Source organism: Cervus elaphus, chromosome 31, assembly GCF_910594005.1.
Source record: "Cervus elaphus chromosome 31, mCerEla1.1, whole genome shotgun sequence".
NCBI classification, from domain to species: Eukaryota; Metazoa; Chordata; class Mammalia; order Artiodactyla; family Cervidae; genus Cervus; species Cervus elaphus.
In genome coordinates this window covers 40,417,522-40,431,030 of record NC_057845.1, presented here as the reverse complement: position 1 = coordinate 40,431,030, position 13,509 = coordinate 40,417,522, and the positions used below count along the sequence as shown (strand labels likewise).

At 38.9% G+C, this 13,509-nt stretch overlaps 1 protein-coding gene across 1 annotated transcript in view; it reads right to left on the bottom strand.

The window, feature by feature from the left end:
• EPHA6 (EPH receptor A6) overlaps window positions 1-13,509 on the bottom strand; it is a 924,354-nt gene that overhangs the window by 707,689 nt on the left and 203,156 nt on the right. The window lies entirely within an intron of this gene.

Here is a 13,509-nt window from a genome sequence, read left to right as displayed (position 1 = left end):
ATTTCACTTGTATCTGAAAGGATTTTGTAGAAACTCTAAATCTTAATTGAGAGCAAAACAAGGAACACAGTGTTAACAGTAACGCATGGGATTTACATTTATTCTTAAATTGTCCCAGGGAGTTTGGTATTACATTGTGAAGATATAATAGCATGGGGTACTATGGCTACAATTTTACCTCTTTGAAAAGAATTTTTAACACTGGCACAGTACAACAGTGGTCAAGGAAGTTTTCAAACTGCATTTTGAAGAACCTAAGCTGATCTGAGGTACCAGAAAAGTTCAAAGTGAAATAAAAGGATTCTATATCTGTTTTACATATTTCCATAAACAATTTGATTTAGAACCCCAAATCAGTACTCGGGATAGAAGAGAGGCACATGCACACACATTACTTTTAGTAGCCTGCTTATATTACTTTGAGGGCTTCCCTGGCAGCTCAGATTGTAAAGAATCTGCCTGCATGTGGGAGACCTGGGTTTGATCCCTGGGTCGGGAAGATCCCCTGGAGAAGGTAAAGGCTACCCAGATCAGTATTCTTGCCTAGAGAATCCATGGACAGAGGAGCCTGGCAGGCCACAGTAAATGGGGTCGCAAAGAGGCAAACACGACTGAACAACTTTTACCATGTTAGTTTGAAAACAACTGATATAGGTAGTCCACTACTACTAAAGCTAAACCTGGGTGATTTTAAGCAATCAGGTAAAGACAAAGCCATCTGCTCAGACACAACTGAATTCTAGATGTTTTAAAACTACAATTTATTACTGGAGGTAACCCTCAGCAAGGAATAATGCTTTTGAAAAAACACATCTGCTGATGCAGAAATTAAAAGAAATTGTAATAGAAACTGAATCTTCTATTTAGAGAATTGGATGAACCATTCACATTGTAATAAATAGTGTTTTCATGGACAACCAACAGTTTTATATAATAAGTCTATAAAAGATAAAAATACTGAGGTTGTGATAACGGATAGTCATGGCACTGATAATTACAAAGACTGAAAAACTCCCCCCAAAGAACAAAAGTAGAATTTAGTTTGCTATATCTGTTCACATTAACATCTCATTAGAGGTCAGGAAGTAAAAAACTCATCACTAGGATCAGAGATCTTTTTCACACAAACATTAAACAAATATAATTCATTTCTGAATTATAGTTTAATTTTTAACAATAGGAGCAATTTGATTAGGCCAGTTGAGAAAATAATGATCAAGCTGAAACTTTACAAGAAAGCGTTGCTTTTTTCTTTTTTTAAAGTAGCAACATAGAGGGATAAGAATGTAGTCTTAGAATACAATTTTAGTGTGTGATACAGAGGGACAGAATTGTTACCAGATACGGGAAGGGTGAAAACAGACCCTTCTTTGTGGGCCTTGGTTCTTTATAAGAACACAAAGAAGAGTCTGAGGTCTCACCTATGGCAAAAACAAGTTTATTGATGAAAGAACTGAAAGAGCACCTTAAAGGAGAGGTGGGTCAAGCCAAGAGAGGCACTGGTGACAGGAATGAAGAAGTAGAGGGGTTTGCAAGACAGGACTTTTACATATTCATCTAGGTGGGCGTGGACTGCCAGTTTTGATTGACAGCTGCAAGTTACAAAAACAGGCTGTATTGTACATGTCTTTCCCGTAATTCAGTCTGTTATAATCAGATGAATGTATGTATAGAATATTTATGAACCCTTAATGGCCTCCTGGGGGCTTCCTTGGTGGCTCAGTTGGGAAGAATCTGCCTGCCAATGCAGGAGAGGCAGGTTCTACCCCTGGGTCAGGAAGATAGCCAGGAGAAGGGAATAGCTAACCCACTCTACTTGCCTGGGAAATCCCAGGAGGACCCTTGTGGGGTTTGCAAAGAGTCAGTCACAACTGAGTGACCGAAAAACAATTGGTCCCTGGCTGCCTAAGGTCACTTGAGGACACAGCGATGCATCAAGTCTCTGTGGTTGAGCTCTCCTGGGTAGCACTGGGGTGTGTCTGGGGTGGGGTTTAGAGATCTGCCAGTGTACATCCTTTTCAGCTAGGCCACCCCTCCTTGCTCAAGCCTAACTTCCTACCTAACAGAAATGTGGTCAATAATAAGGTAAAAATGAATTAGACAACAACTAAAGTGAACACCCTTAAATCTAAAGTCAGAGTTTGTTTGTCTTTGGATTTACTTCATAATAATTCCTTTAAAATGTCATTTGACTTAAAAAACCACAAGACAGTTGTGTGTGTGTGTGTGTGTGTGTGTGTATTTTATCAAGATATTTATTACTTCAAAAAACAAGTGCTATACTTAATTTTGGGAGGTCACTAGGCATAACAGAATATTTCGTGCATTCTCGGAATTATGCAGCTCTGACGTAGGGCTCTTTTCTAATGCCTCCTTATTGAACCTCACTGTCATTTCCATTGTAACGAATTTGGGATTTTCATTTGTCTTACATTTCAGGAATTAAGCTTTCTTTGTTTGTTTGCTTTGTGCGGGGGTGGTATCTGAATTAAAATTCCATGCCATCTTTAATTTTAGTTAATGAGTAAAGAATATGTCCAATTTTATGTAAAACATGGTCAGCTTTATGATACTCTATACAATCAAACATCATCATATGACTACTGCTTTTTATGATTAAAACCTGAAGGCCTTTGTTATCTTACTAGTGATCTTTAAACAATTTGTCTTAAGTATTGCTTCTGGAATTCTCTTAAAGATCTATCATATATGTGGTGATAAATTCAGAATGTTACTTCATTGCCTAATTGTAGTCATAGACTGATTATCCCTCACCTACACCATAAAGATTAAGTAGTTGAATTTTTCCTAGATTAAATTTTATCCATATAATTATCTACAAGTTTTCTTCAAAGCAGAATGATCTGTTTAACATTCATGTATACATGGAACACTTAACTACAATCACTGTGGTCAAATATGCAACCTCAATAAAAAAGTGCGCAGAGTAAAAACAATAAACTGTTCTCTCCTAAGCCAATTCTTATCACCCCTTCTAGAACTACTGAATCAGGAACAGCCTCCTCATAGGAAAATCCTGGCTCAGGATTTTCCACATTCCTGACCTGAAGCACTGCCACATTCCTGAGAACCCCTTTTCTCCAAAGTTGCTCAGTCCCTCCTTCTACTTTGCATGCTGTTATAATAGGGGTAACCCAGTAAATGCAGTTCATCACTTTTCTCTAGCTCTTTGTATCTGAATTGACTACATCATACATTTTGATGTTAATGAATGCACTTATGTTTTTCTTAAAAAATCATACACACACACAATTCCAAAATTTAAAAAGATGGGAAAACTCCCATAATAGTCTCGTAACAACAAATAATATATGTGACACTTATGAAGTCATATCTGTAGTTCATACAATTTTCTATTGTTTCTGCTCCTTAAATTTTAGTCTAACCATAATATTTCATCTACTGGAGACTTTCCTAATTCATTACTTGACTATAAGATAGCTAGCTTGCTTAAAATTCTTTACTAAAATAAATTCATCATGGTAATTTATAAGGCAATAATTTGGAACTACACTGAAGCTCTAAGAAGCAGCCAGATTTACTGAAAAGAATATACTAGATGGTCTGGAGAGGGAATTAGGTTAGGAAAATGTACAAAGACAAGGATAGGGAGGGAAAGATGCTGAAAGATTGTATGGGATTACAGAAGTAGTAGGATTATAAATGCTCTATGGCTCTAAACTTGGATTATGGCAAGATATCAAAAAGGTGGTTACATAAATTACTGAACAAACTGGTTTCTAGGTATACAGTACCTATTAAAATAACCTTACTAATAACAACATATTAAAATGATTTTCCACTTTTCTTAACTGAAAACTCATCATTTTAAAGCTATTTTATAAACTACATTTAATTAAGAGCACAGAAGTCATTTATGAAAAAAAATCCATATTTCATTTTTTTCTTTGAAGAGGGAGAGAACAGCCAACTACTGAAGCACAGATAATTCTTTTGAAAGTTTAGGTAATCACAACTATAATTTCCTACTTTGAAATTCATGGTAACAACACCAATTAAAGAAAATGAAAGAAAAACATTTTTTATTGAGCTGTCATTATTACCAGATACTATATTCAACAATTTGAATGCAGAGTTCCAAAGAAGAGCAAGGAAAGAGAAGAAAGCCTTCCTCAGTGATCAATGCAAAGAAATAGAGGAAAGCAATAGAATGGGAAAGACTAGAGATCTCTTCAAGAAAATTAGAGATACCAAGGGAACATTTCATGCAAAGATGGGCACAATAAAGGAGAGAAACAGTATGGACCTAACAGAAGCAGAAGATATTAAGAAGAGGAGGCAAGATACACAGAACTATATAAAAAAAGATCTTCATGACCCAGATAACCATGATGGTGTGATCACTCACCTAGGGCCAGACATCCTGAAATGCAAAGTTAAGTGGGCCTTAGGAAGCATCACTACAAACAAATTAGTGGAAGTGATGGAATTCCTGTTAAGTTATTTCAAATCCTAAAAGATGATGCTGTGAGAGTGCTGCGCTCAATATGCCAGCAAATTTGGAAAACTCAGCAGTGGCCACAGGACTGGAAAAGGTCAGTTTTCATTCCAATCCCAAAGAAAGGCAATGCAAAGAATGCTCAAACTACCGCACAATTGCACTCATCTCAGTTCAGTTCAGTTCTGTTCAGTCACTCAGTCGTGTCCAAATTTTTGTCACCCCGTGAGCTGGAGCACGCCAGGCCTCCCTGTCCATCACCAACTCCCAGAGCCTATCAAAACCCGTGTTCATTGAGTCAGTGATGCCATCCAACCATCTCATCTTCTGTCGTCCCCTTCTCCTCCTGCTTTCCATCTTTCCCAGCATCAGGGTCTTTTCAAAGGAGTCAGCTCTTCACATCAGGTGGCCAAAGCACTGAGGTTTCAGCTCCAACATTAGTCCTTCCAATGAACACCCAGGACTGATCTCCTTTAGGATGGACTGGTTGGATCTCCTTGCAGTCCAAGGGACTCTCAAGAGTCTTCTCCAACACCACAATTCAAAAGCATTAATTCTTCTGTGCTCAGCCATCTTTACAGTCCAACTCTCACATCCATACATGATTACTGGAAAAACCATAGCCTTAACTAGATGGACCTTTGCTGGCAAAGTAATGTTTCTGCTTTTTAATATGTTGTCTAGGTTGGTCATAACTTTGCTTCCAAGGAGTAAGCGTCTTTTAATTTCATGGCTGCAGTCACCATCTGCAGTGATTTTGGAGCTCAGAAAAATAAAGTCAGCCACTGTTTCCACTTTTTCCCCTCTATTTGCCATGAAGTGATGTGACGGGATGCCATGATCTTAGTTTTCTGAATGTTTTTAAGCCAACTTTTTTACTCTCCTCTTTCACTTTCATCAAGAGGCTTTTTAGTTACTCTTCACTTTCTGCCATTAGGGTGGTGTCATCTGCATATCTGAGGTTATTGATATTTCTCCTGGCAATCTTGATTCTAGCTTGTGCTTCCTCCAGCCCAGCGTTTCTCATGATGTACTCTGCATATAAGTTAAATAAGCAGGGTGACAATATACAGCTTAATGAACTCCTTTTCCTATTTGGAACCAGTCTATTGTTCCATGTCCAGTTCTAACAGTTGCTTCCTGACCTGCATACAGGTTTCTCAAGAGGCAGGTCAGGTGGTCTGGTATTCCCATCTCTTTCAGAATTTTCCACATTACATTGTGATACACAGTCAAAGGCTTGGCATAGTCAATAAAGCAGAAATAGATGTTTTTCTGAAATTCTCTTGCATTTTTGATGATCCAGCAGATGTTGGCAATTTAATCTCTGGTTCCTCTGCCTTTTCTAAAACCGGCTTGAACATCTGGAAGTTCACAGTTCACGTATTACCGAAGCCTGGCTTGGAGAATTTTGAGCATTACTTTGCTAGCGTGTGAAGTGAGTGCAATTGTGCGGTAGTTTGAGCATCCTATGGCATTGCCTTTCTTTGGGATTGGAATGAAAAATGACCTTTTCCAGTCCTGTGGCCACTGCTGAGTTCTCCAAATTTGCTGACATATTGAGTGCAGCACTTTCACAGCATCATCTTTTAGGATTTGAAATAGCTCAACTGAAATTCCATCACGTCCACTAGCCTTTTTCATAGTGATGCTTCCTAAGGCCCACTTGACTTCACATTCCAGGATTTCTGGCTCTAGATGAGTGATTGAAATGAAGTGAAGTGTAGTCGCTCAGTCGTGTCCGACTCTTTGCGACCCCGTGGACTGTAGCCCACCAGGCTCCTCAGTCCACGGAATTCTCCAGGCAAGAATACTGGAGTGGATTGCCATTTCCTTCTCCGGGGGATCTTCCCGACCCAGGGATCGAACCTAGGTCTCTCGCATTGCAGGCAGACTCTTTACCGTCTAAGCCACCAGGGAAGCCCCAGATGAGTGATTACACCATCGTAATTAACTGGGTCATGAAGATCTTTTCGTACAGTTCATCTGTGTATTCTTCTTACCTCTTTTTAATATCTTCTGCTTCTGTCAGGTCCCTACCATTCCTGTCCTTTATTGAGGACACTCATCTCACACTCTAGCAAAGTAATGCTCTAAATTCTCCAAGTCAGCTTTCAACAGTACATGAACCATGAACTTCCAGATGTTTAAGCAGGATTTAAAAAAGGCAGAGGAACAAGAGATCAAATTGCCAACAGACGTTGGATTATTGAAAAAGCAAGAGAGTTCCAGAAAAACTTCTACTTCTGTTTATTCACTATGCCAAAGCCTTTGACTGTGTGGATTATAATAAACTGTGAAAATACTTAAAGAGATGGGATTACCAGACCACGTGATCTGCCTCCTGAGAAATCTGTATGCAGGTCAAGAAGTTAGAACTAGACATGGAACTACAGACTGGTTCCAAATCTAGAAAAGAGTACGTCAAGGCTGTATATTATCACCCTGCTTATTTAACTCATATTCTGAGTACATCATGTGAAATGTCAGGCTGGATGAAACACAGGCTGGAATCAAGATTGCTGGGAGAAATACTATTAATTAAGATATGCAGATGACACCACCCTTATGGCAGAAAGCAAAGAAGAATTAAAAAGCCTCTTGATGAAAGTGAAAGAGGAGAGTGAAAACGTTGGCTTAAAACTCAACATTCAGAAAACTAAGATCATGGCATTGGTCCCATCACTTCATGGCAAATAGATGGGGAAAGAATGGAAACAGTGATAGAGTTTATTTTCTTGCACTCCTAAATCATTGCAGATGGCAACTGCAGCCATGAAATTAAAAGATGTTTGCTCCTTCAAAGAAAAGTTGTGACCATCCTAGACAGCATATTAAAAAGCAGAGACATTACTTTGCCAACAAAGATCCATATAGTCAAAGTTATGGATTTTCCAGTAGTCAAGTATGGATGTGAGAGTTGGACTATTAAGATAGCTGAGCACCGAAGAATTGTTGCTTTTGAACTGTGGTGTTGGAGAAGGCTCTTGAGAGTCCCTTGGACTGCAAGGATATCAAACCTTTCAATCCTAAAGGAAATCAGTCCTGAATATTCATTGGAAGGACTGACACTGAAGCTGAAGCTCCAATAGTTTGGCCACCTGATGTAAAGGACTGACTCATTGGAAAAGACCCTGATGCCGGGCAAGATTGAAGGCAGGAGGAGAAGGGGACGGCAGAGGATGAGATGGTTGGATGACATCACCGACTCGATGGACATGTGTTTGAGCAAGCTGCAGCAACTGGTGATGGACAGGGAAGCCTGGCATGCTGCAGCCCATGTGGTCACCAAGAGTTGGACACAACTGAGAGATTGAACTGAATTACCTCACACACACAATCAGAAGGTTGGATTGAATCACTGATTAAATGGACATCAACTTGGGCAAACTCCTGGAGACAAAAAGCCACATGGAAGCCTGGCATGCTGCAGAACATGGGGTTGCAAAGAGCAGAACACAACTTACTGACTTAACAAAAACAACAAGAAATCACAGCTATCACTCTTTCCCTGGTTAGGATCAATACTTTATTTTGGCTCTAACAGTTTCAAAGAAGTAGATATTAAACACATGGAAAATATGTGTATATTGGGCCATTTGAAAAAAAAGTACTGATGTACAGTTGAAATATTAATCTGTCTTGTCCAATCTCCTGTCTTTTTTCCTACACCACGTCTCAGTGGGATGAAAGCAGCAGATGGGACCATTATAGAGGATGTTTATTTGGTACATGGCTTTGATATGCAAATATTTGTTCTAAAAGAATAAGAAATGAACTGACCACCAGATATTCTCATAAGAGAACTCCTCTAAGTAAAACAGAGAGAGAGGAGAGAGACTGTGAACTCTGAGAGGGATAAGCTTTGACATTTCACTTTCCTATGTAACATACTTGAATGTAAAATAGTGCCTCCATTAAAATGCATAAAAAATCAATTCCAGGGTATGAAGTGTAAATGTTGCAATACAGTCATTCTGCTAATCTTACAGATAATTCTTTACTCAGTCTGATATTTGTCTTTATGCATAATTGAATTTTGCAGCTCTGTAGAGAGAAAATGGGACATTTATATATTTGAAGATTTTTATCTGAATGAATATAAGCAGAAAACAATTTTAAAAGAAACACTATAAAATAGCATTTTTTTTAAACTTAAGAATTTACTTCCAATGTTTATATAATATAAAATTTAAAAATATATTTTCCCTGACAATATCTTTTAGTCTTATTTGCTTATATCTGAAATCTGGTGAACAGTATAAACAGTTGATGTTTCAAGTCAGCGAATAGGTTTGATCTTCCTCAGAGAATGACTCTTGATTCTGGGGTAAAAAAAAAAAAGCCTTGTCAGATTCCATGACCCTTAAACCAAACAAAGTCTAATATACCAAAGTGAATAGTTAAAATATAATCAACCTATTTTTCAAATTTGTGAATATTTGGATTAAAGAATAAAAAGACACGGTTTTCAACTAGAAAATAATCTTATCAAGTTAACATATAGGAGTAAAATCAGAACATGAAAAATAGATTTTAGAAGGCAGATTATGAAAATGAAAGTAAATAATGTAAGAACAAAGTCCTTAAAGTATAAGTAGTGTCCTGATCATGAGGAATCTCTTGTGGGAAAGAAATTCAGATTTGAAAAAAATAGATGTAAAAGTAAATCAAAATTATACTTTAAATTTAAACATTTAAATATTTAACATGTACATTTAAATGCTACAATTGGGTTAAATGTGGGAATATTTTATGTAACTTAATCCTACAAAACTTGAGAGTATGAAAAGCTAACTACAAGGTAGAAATAAAAAAATGAGAAAAAGTAGAAAAGAATACCCATTTTATGTAAGATATAGGCTGTAAAGCATATTATGCAAGAGCATGCTACTGTAACTGAATATTAAATGGGAATTTTCCCAAGACCACAAATTTCAAGGAAAGCCCGAGTAGAACATAATCACTGCTAGGAATCTGTACTCCTAATTCACAAACTCCACCTGTTGGAGACAGTGAACTCAAGGAATGGTTTGTTATGATTCACCAGTTTCAGTGTCCCCAGTTCTTAAAGCAATAATGAGTGATGAGAGAGAATAAGAATGGTCTTTGGGGATAATATGAAGTGAGGCAGTCAGTTGAATCCCTCATAAATTTAAGGTTGCCTAAAATAGTCCCTCAAGTTTATCAAGTGAGACCAATTATTCAGTCTTATATCAAGTTGGTAAGCCTTTGGATCCATAGTGTAATATTGCCCAGACATGAAAACAATGACTAGACTAGAGAGATGCAGTGCTGAGATAAGAAGTACTAGTAACCTATCCGCCTATTCTTTGATGAAGCTAGAATATGATCTTTCCTCGGGTGGGATGCATATGAATAGGGTTCCTTGGCTTAAGCTGAGCTGCTAATTTTAGGCAGGAATTTAGTCATGAGTAATGAGAGGTGGCCCCACCGGCTGAATGTCTAATAGCCACCTAATACTGCCAAACTATTACCAACCCCATCCCAAATATGCTCCCATTATGCTCCTATCAGTAATCCAAAATGGTCAGGGACCAGAAAAATCCTGCACTGACTGACTTGAGGGATTGCCCCTGCTCTGGCACATGAGCACAACTTCAGCTATCACATATTTATAGATAATCTTTGGCGGGCACTGGACTCATTTAAAGTTCATAATATTCTATGAATACATGCATCTAATTGTCACTGACTGAATTATGGGAAGGTCACCCACAGTAGAGCCTCCTGTTATATAACTTGCAGCTGTCAAATAAGACTATCAATGATCTCCATGATTATGCAAACAACCTTGCCTTAAAAAACTCTACACCCCAACCACCCAGGGCCATCAGCTACCTTGGCTAGGCCCACCTCCCTCTTGAGGTGTTCTCTCTATTTTCATGAAACTCTCTTGCAACAGGTTAAGACATAAGATTTTTCTTTGCATCCTTACCAAGAACTGAGACCCACGGGAGAGAAGTAGGTTTTGGTTTTTTTTTTTTTTTTTTTTTTTTGGTTTTTAATGAAGAATAAAGAGATGGCAGAAGAGAAGGTGAATTTTGAACTCCATTTTCATTGATCCATCAAATGGGACAAACTGGGCCTTGGAAAGCATCACTATGAACAAAGCCAGTGGAGATGACAGTGTTAAAGTGCTGCACTCAATATGCCAGCAAATTTGGAAAACTCAGCAGTGGTCACAGGATTAGAAAAGGTCTGTTTTCATTCCAATCCCAAAGAAGGGCAATGCCAAAGAATGTTCAAACTACTGCATAATTGCATACATTTCACATGCTAGCAAGGTCATGCTCAAAATCCTCCAAGCTAGGCTGCAACAGTAATGTGAACCAAGAAGTTCCAGATATTCAAGCTGGACTTAGAAAAGGCAGAGGAACCAGTGATCAAACTGCCAACATCCACTGGATCATAGGAAAAGCACGAGAATTCCAAAAAAAAAAAATCTAATTCTGCTTCATTGACTTTGCTTTAACTTTTGACTGTGTGGATTACAACAAACTATGGAATATTCTTAAAGAGATGGGAATAACAGACCACCTTACATGCCTCCTGCGAAACCAGTATGGAGGCCAAGAAGCAACAGTCAGAACCTTACATGGAACAACAGACTGGTTCCAAATAGGGAAAGGGGTACATCAAGGCTGTATATTATCACCTGGCTTATTTAACGTATTTGAAATGCGAAATGCTGTGCTGGATGAAGTACAAGTTGGAATCAAGATGGCTGGGAGAAATATCAATTACCTCAAATATGCAGATGAGACCACCCTAATGGCAGAAAGCAAAGAGGAACTGAAGAGTCAACTGATGAAAGTGGAAAAGGAGAGTGATGGCTTAAAACTCAACATTCAAAAAACTAAGATCATGGCATAAAGTCCCATTCAGTTCAGTTCGGTCGCTCAGTCGTGTTCGACTCTTTGCGACCCCATGAACCGCAGCATGCCAGGCCTCCCTGTCCATCACCATTACTTTATGGCAAATAGAAGGGGAAAAAGTGGAAACAGTGACAGATTTTCTTTACTTAGGCTCCAAAACCACTGTGAATGGTGACTGCAGCCATGAACCTTAAAGACACTTGCACCTTAGAAGAAAAGCTATGATGAACCTAGGCAGCATATTAAAAACCAGAGATATTACTTTGTCAACAAAGGTCCATATAGACAAACCATGTTTTTTCCAGTAGTCATGTATGGATGTGAAAGTTGGACCATAATGACGGCTGAGCACCGAAGAACAGATACTTTCAAACTGTGGTGTTGGAGAAGACTCGTGAGAGTCTCTTGGGCAGCAAGGAGATCAAACCAGTCAATCCTAAAGGTGGTCAACCCTGAAAATTCATTGGAAGGACTAGTGCTAAAGCAGAAGCTCCAATACTTTGGCCACCTGCTGTAAGAGCTGACTCACTGCGAAAGACCCTGATGCTGAGAAACATGGAAGGCAGGGGAAGGGGATGACAGAGAACGAGATGGTTGGATGGCATCACCGATCAAAGGGCATTAGTCTGGCAAACTCTGGGAGTCGGTGAAGGACAGGGAAGCCTGGCATGCTGCAATCCATAGGGTGGGAAAGAGTCAGGCACAGCTGAGTCACTGAACAACAACAATAGAGGAAAGTACAGAAACACCAAACAGGAGAAACTCGGGTACTGAGAGGCCAGGTACAGAGGGGACATCTAGAGTGAGGATCGGCTTTAGAAGCAGCAATGACCAACGAATAGAAGGCTATGATCTCACTGGGTCCTATGAGGAGAAATCTGTCTACTGTCACCACCTTACAGAATAAGCTGACATCTAGAAGTAGGCGAGTAAAGAGGTATCTGGACGCCCGCCCACCCACACCCTAGTACTCTCAAAGCATAAAAGCTGTCAGCACAGATGGCAATGTGTAGAAAAGATTTGAGTGGAATTAGGGGTTGACATTTTAAAATGACTAAGTAATAAGATAATAATGCAATTTTCTGAAAAGTTATGGCCTCTGTCCCAGAAAGGGTCAAAGAAGAACAGGCCCCCAAAAGGAAAAACCTGTTGAAGTTCCATAAGAGCTGGGGGTAGTTATTTAAAACAAGACGAAACAATATCTTAAATAAAAATTGATTGTAACTCTTCTATAAACCAGTTACTCCATTCACTGGTTTATTCAGAGTAACATTACTGTGTTCTATCTTTCTGGATATTAGCAGGGATCCTGAATCTTAGTTGTGTAACACTAAAAAATGGCACCAAAAATGCACTGTTAGAGTGTGAGGCACATACAGAAATAACTGTGCTTCACAAGTGAGAGCACTGGACGAATCCATTCAAAAAATATTTTTGTCTCAATGCCTCAAAAGTGCCAAGCACTATTCTGGGTGTAACAATCTTGGAGATGAATGAACAGAGTCAGGATGTCCCTGGTTGTATTAAGTTAAATTAAGTACAGTTCAGTCGCTCAGTTGTGTCCAGCTCTTTGCAACCCCATGGACTGCAGCACGCCAGGCCTCCCTGTCTATCACTATGTCCATGGAGTTGGTGATGCCATCCAACCATCCCAGTCTCTATCATCTCCTTCTCCTTTTGCCTTCAATCTTTTCCAGCATCAGGGTCTTTTCAAATGAGTCAGTTCTTTGCATTAGGTGACCAAAGTATTGGGGGCTCAGCTTCAGCATCAATTCTTCAATTCAAACAAAGAATATTCAGGGCTGATTTTCTTTAGGACTGACTGGTTTGATCTCCTTGCAGTCCAAGGGACTCTTGAGTCTTCTCCAACATCACAGTTCAAAAGCAGCAATTCTTTGGCACTCAGCTTTCTTTATAGTCCAACTCTCACATCCATACATGACTACTGGAAAAAACCATAGCTTTGATTAGACAGACCTTTGTTAGCAAAGTTACATTACGCTGGAGATAAACTACAGTCTATGAAGAACTCTCTAGAGAAGCGATATTGCAAATAAGACCTGAATGATGAAAAGTCATCAGTTATGTGATGATCTAAGTGATAGGGAAGGGAGAGAAGGTGTTATTGAA